The 6,000-nt window shown below is 46.2% G+C and overlaps 1 long non-coding RNA gene across 1 annotated transcript in view; it reads left to right on the top strand.

Annotated features, from left to right (window-relative positions):
• Positions 1-5,217, top strand: part of LOC148050828 (uncharacterized) — a 28,044-nt gene extending 22,827 nt beyond the window's left edge. Inside the window, exon 2 of the long non-coding RNA XR_015700614.1 lies at positions 4,718-5,217. This is a non-coding gene — a long non-coding RNA (uncharacterized LOC148050828). The remainder of the gene's footprint in view (positions 1-4,717) is intronic.
• The last annotated feature ends 783 nt before the right edge of the window (positions 5,218-6,000 follow it).

A 6,000-nucleotide genomic window follows, 5' to 3' on the forward strand; every position in this document is an offset into this window, starting at 1 on the left:
GCAGATGTTGCAGCTGCATCCACACAGCACTGTCCCAGAGCTGCTGCCTGGGCTCAGCCCCTTGCGTCCCTGCCAGCAGCTCTGTGGTCCCCATGCAGGGCAGTGCCACCATGGAGGGGCTGGGGTTTGAGTACCCTTTTTTTAGTGGTTTATATTTGCACTGGGGACAAAAGGTGCTGGGGGAATGGGGAAAATTGTATGTAGAATTGCGGTATTTTTATTTATTAGTTTATTTTTTAAGTTTGTTATTCTCTCTGTCCCTTGTCTTTCAGTATGGAGGGTCTGGGGGAAGGCTTCCATGAGCCAAAAGCCAGAAATCTGACACTCCTGGAGCAGTGGGATCAGAGATCCCTGTTGGCTGGAGGCAAAACGTGAATTGTTATGGAAGCTTTTCGCACCATTGCAGCATTCAGGTGGACCCTCCAAAGTCTGTGAGGGTCATACTCCTGTTGCCTCTTTCTCTTCACTGGAAGTACTGAAAAGTTGTCTCTCTTCTGCTTGCTTCTGTTCACAAAACTCTTAAAACCTTAATATCTTTGAGACCTTTAAACATCTGTAATATTTAGTTGAAATTGGAAAATGTGCTCAAAAGGGCCACTGACGTGCATCCCTGTTTGCTTGGATAGCCAAGCTAAAGACATTTTATTGCTGGTGGGAGGCAATTGTTTCCCTCTCTTCAACTTTTTCTAACAAAAAATCCCCAACTATTCCACAGACTTCTTGCTCTTAAAAGAAATTCATTTTAACTTAGAAAAACCCAAAACAACCGCAACCACTCCCCTGGAAACCCCGAGCTGCGAATGAAATATTTCATCCCCTGGTCTAAAGGGTGGGGCTGATTCCAGGCAAATCCTGAAGCCAGCAGTTGCAAAGGTGGCTCAGAACAAAGCTAGCATCCCCCCTCTGTGTCTTCCTTAGCTCCAAGTTGTTCAGAGATTTTCATACCCATAGATCAGGACTGGAGCTGCAGAGATGTCAGGAAACTCTCTCCCTTTCAAGACTGGGGCTAGCACACGGGCATTCTGGCACTGAGTTTGGGTGATGGTGGGGATACCATTATAAATCCCCAGCAGTCTCCTCCTGAGGATATAAAAGTTGGCCTCTGCTAAAACATTATCTTGTGGTTGTTTCAATGACAGCTTAAATCGAAGACGTAGAAAGGGTGCACAGAAGGGTAACGGGAGAGTAGTCCACAGCTGTTTCTCTGGCTGTTTTTCTCTCCCAGACGTGAAAGCAGCAGTGGCAGAGCAATGCCCTGCATTCTTGCCCACCTACACACATGCTTCCTCCGCATATCCCTGTGCCGCCTGCTTACTGCAAGCGCTAGAGGCTTGGCTGTAAATCCGCTAGCCAGACAGATCCCTGACACCCTGGCTTCCGCCCTGCTTCTGCAGGACACGTGCCTGCTGCCATTAGACTAGCATCACCCTCGTTACTAGCAAGGAAACCTCCTAGGAAGAGTAGTGAACACTGAGGATATCACAAGCCCCTTTTCCTCTTGAGTTGACTACCTTTGAGGTCTGCTATTGCAAGAAGCTCCCCCTTGCCTGTGCTCCCAGGCTGCTGTGATGAAGCTTTCAAGTCCTCGTGTACCCACTCAGACCCCCTCCAAAATCTTCAGCTCTCAAGTGTCTTGGGCTCCATCTCCCAGTAGATTTTTTTTATTTTTTTTTTTTAAGGCAGTGCAAATGGGGTTGGCCAAATACCACTGAGCTTTAACAGCCTCCCAGCTATGCATGGGGTACTGGCAATACGCTCACGCACACACCCTGTGGCTTGTGTTTCCACTGCGGACTGTGCTATGCAAAGGAGCGCCTTGCAGCTGAGAAGAGTTTGACACAGTCTAACTGCAATGGTAGATATCTCTGCCGAAATTCATGGTGAATCAACCTACAGCTAAATGTTGGCTATGAGCAGGGGGGAGGAAGGAAGCTGGGGTTGGGGGAGAGAAATTGGGAGACTTGCTGGCTTTTGTAGGTGGTTTTTGTGTACTGTCGCCAGTGGGTTTCCATGGCTCCGTTTTCCAGCTGGGAAAAGCAAAAATGGACTTTCTGAGCTACTTCAAAACATGTCCAGATCTCTGTGGGAGGCTGAAAATGTCCAGCTCTCTGGGAAAAGTAGCCAGGTGCTTTGTGCATTGCTAAAATGAGCTAAACTGTGAGCCATTTGCATTTGCCCAGCCCCAGGCACAAGGGCTGGTAAGGACCTTGGGCAGTTGGTGGCCCCTTTTGAAGTTTTTATGGAAATAACCTTGCTAGACACCCCCTCCCATCAGTTCCTTGTGAGTGAGAAGAGAGCCCTGCTCCAAGCTACTACTACTTATTACAATTATGTGGTGCTTCTTTTTTAAATTAATTATGGTTTTTCAGGAGAATTTATTCTTTTAGTGTGAATTGCGAGCTGGAGACTAAGTGCCTCTTCTTGACTGCAGTGCTGCTAGACGTGTTTGGCACTAAAAGCAGGAATCACAGGCTTGGTAGTTTGGGCTGTAGCAGACTGGTACTTAATGTGTCTGAGAGGTACTCTGCTGTGCAGAGTTAAGGTAGTGCAAAACCAGGGGTCAGGTTCATCCTCGGAGGCAGAGGCAGCCCAGCAACATCAATTCCAGGAGCTGCCTGTTGTACTTCACAAAGCCTTTGGGATGTGTGATCTGGGCACACAGCATTATCTGTGCATGTGCCAGTTGAGGAGACTCGCCAAAACCAAGACAGCAGGTCTGAGTCTCCGGGTAGGAATTGTCCAGCCTTCCCCTGCTCCCAGTGCATTGGCCCTGGCGCCCAAGCCATGCTGGGAAAGACTCTTCTCCAGCTTCCATGGAGAAGTAGGTAGAGCAGGATTTCATGAGAACAGCTGTTTTCACATGGCATTTCTTTTGCATGAGGTTTATTCCTTTTAGGCTGAAATCTATCAGGAAAGACAAATTCTTGCAGGCTGTTGGGAGACCTCACAATGCATGGCTGCTCTCAGCTAGTCCCACCACGGGCATGGTAGAAGAAATCCAACAAGCTTGTGGCATGTCTCTAGGACCAAGCACAATGTCTCAGGAGTGTACCCACAGCACAGCCTGGTGCCTGCATGCACATCCCCAGCCAGGTGGGTTATCCATACTCACACCCACAGGTGCAGATTGAAACTAGGTCCTGGAGCAAGAGAACATGAACACAAGCTCTTGCTCAAACGGTTTGTGCAGGGAGAGGACTTGCCTGCTGTGTCTTTGGTTGAGGGTGGATGCTCAAAGCCTAGACCAGAGCCAGGCTAGCAGTGCGGACTACAAGTTTGCATTGGCCCCTGGCCCTCCTTGCCCATTCCCTGGAGGTATTTGCTGCCTTGGGAGGAGGGGTGGCTGCACAGCGGTGAGCACAACCCTGACCTCAGCAGCAGAAGGGGATGCAGCCACTATGCAGCCATGCTCCCTGGGCCGCATCGTCTGTACACAAGCCCTGGTGCGATTTCCTGCTCTCACCTCCCCAGCAGAGCCTGGTTTGGACATTTCCACACTTCATCCCCAGTGATGCAGGCTATGAGGCTTTGTGTTTACTCCAGGGCTCAGCCTAAGAGAAGAAAGGTGTTTCATTTACTGCTCCTCCACAGGACAGGCAGAGGAAGCAGTGTCCAGCAGCAAGGGAGCCCTTAACTTTAGTTAATAAATGCATCCTTCATTTCCAGCCTCTCTTCCTTGGTGAATGCTGCTTATTGTAACGAAAGCTGCTTGGACTTGGCCAGGGATCAGCCCTGCGAGTTTACAGGATTCACAATTCACAGATGTTAGGAACTATCAGGCTGAGCGTGGGTGGAGAATGTCAAGGCTGAAATAGCTCCCCTGCCACCCTGGCACAGGCAGCAAAGAAAATGTTTCCACATGACATTCTTCAAACCAAAATTTCTTACAAGGAAAAAACAGAGGGGAAAAATAAGAGGCAATCGCTGCTCTCTCAGAGGGCTCCTGACTTTCACTTGGGAAGTTGACATTTTTGCTGATATCAGCACAAAAGCTGCACTGTAGGTGAGCTATAGTCCAGCCCCTTCCCCTCTCTTCGTATACCCAAACATATACGTCTGCTTCAAGATGCAATCCCACTGGTGCATAGATACATGGACGCTATTTTTTCCTGCTGGAATCCATTTTAATTTAGCTCCTGATTCATATTTCACTCATTTTCCAAAACCACAAAACCAGGATAGGTTTACAGCCTGTACTATTTGGATGAGCCATGGAGGGGGAAAAACAGGGGAACAAACCAGATTGCTTTCCTGAATGATTTTCTGTGTGAATTAAAAAAAAAAAAAAAAAAAAAAAAAAGGAAGGGGGGAATTAAACTCTTCCTTCCTGATTTTTATTCTCCTTCAGGAAAACCAAATCTGCTTTTCATCTTTGGTAGTTTGTTTTGGTGGACTTCACTCTTGTTTCTTTAGGTTTTAGTGGCCTGAAAAATATGACTCCTATTTTCTTTTTTCCTTACTTTCCTCCTCAAGATATTTGAAACTGTTGTTTTTCATGTGGAAAATGTATATGTTATTCGCAGAACACTAAAACAATGAAAGATTTTTATACCATCTCAATTCTCTTTGAAAAAAAAGGTCAAAAGACATAGAGGGGAAACATTGACAACTACGTCTGATAGTTTTCTTGGGGGGAGGAGGGCAGGAAGGGGAAGCAGAGGAGCAAAAGTTCAGAGTTAATTTTAATTGAGGAATTTCCCCATATTTTGTCATTCAGCTTTTGAAACTGTGACCACAACAGACTGTTTGAACTGTGGCACGAGAGAGACTGAAAATTTCCCCAGGCAACTTTACGCAGGTATTAGCCACAGAGTTGACAAGGAAACCTTTTAAAATACGATGAAATTCAGCACGGGCGCTGCACCTAGCAGAGGAAACTCCGGCCATCTGGAGACGAGGATGACCAGCAGCCACAGCAGTCTGCGAAATCGTAAGAGCTGCCAAAATTAAACTGTGAAGTCAGACAGGAAGGCAACCAATGACTGGTGAGATCAGAAGTTCAGAGATGCCCCAGATGAGCTTCCAACAACAAGTGTGGCCGACATACACCAAGGTTTATTAAGGATGTTGAGAGGAGGGGAAAATATCTGTGCAGAAGATGCCCAGCTGGCGAGGAGGGACTGGTGGTGATGCTCAGGTCACTTGATGAATCCCATTGGCCAAGTCCCTGGGAGATCCCACCCATTCGCACGTGTAAAATAAATCTCTAAAGTTGTACCTCGTGTACCACTTGACCTTATTGCTTTTAGCCTGCTGGCTTTATATCTATTTATTTATTTTATTTTGGTCTGTACCCAAAGAGGGGCTTGAAGGAAATGAATTTTGAACCGGCGCCTTTCACCACCTTGCAGTACTACCCTGATCCCTGCATCCAGCGGTGAGTCTCTGAGCATGACGTAACTCTCTCCTATCGCAGGTTTGATCTGAGCGTCTTGTGTAATTGTTAACTTTTCTGCTATCGTCCGGCGGCAGCTGGGCTGCACGCGGAAAAAATGTGCCGCTCTCTTCATGCTCAGTGGAGCTTATTATTATTTTTGGCTTTCTAACAGGTTACTGTTTAATTATAGGCATCCGTATAAGATATCTCCCTTTTCCTCTTTGGCATTAGAGAAAAAAAAAAATGTATGATAAATAACATGAAAGCTGATAGTATCTTTTCCCTGTGTTTTGGAGCAGAAGGTTACTCTGTGCTTTGGGTAGTGCAGGAATTGCTTTAGCTTTCTACAGTGTGTTATTTCTTCCTTTAAATGAAAAAGCTCCTGGAAAGAATATCAGCTTAACTATTAAGCTCTGAGATTTTGGAATTTAAAGGATAAATAAATCATTTAAAAGACCCAAAGAAGAAAAAATTGCCTTCTAAGAGGGAGACCTTTTCCAAGAATATTCTTTCATTCTGTTTAACAGCCAACATCAGAGCCTGACAACCACTCTTATTTTAGCTTTGTTGTTATGCTGAGTTTTATAACTTTCCAGTAGATAAAAGAGCATGTCCGAACGAGG

This window comes from Nipponia nippon, unplaced genomic scaffold (assembly GCF_047370975.1).
Source record: "Nipponia nippon isolate SJK-2023a ecotype South Korea unplaced genomic scaffold, ASM4737097v1 scaffold_7, whole genome shotgun sequence".
In the NCBI taxonomy this organism is placed as follows: Eukaryota; Metazoa; Chordata; class Aves; order Pelecaniformes; family Threskiornithidae; genus Nipponia; species Nipponia nippon.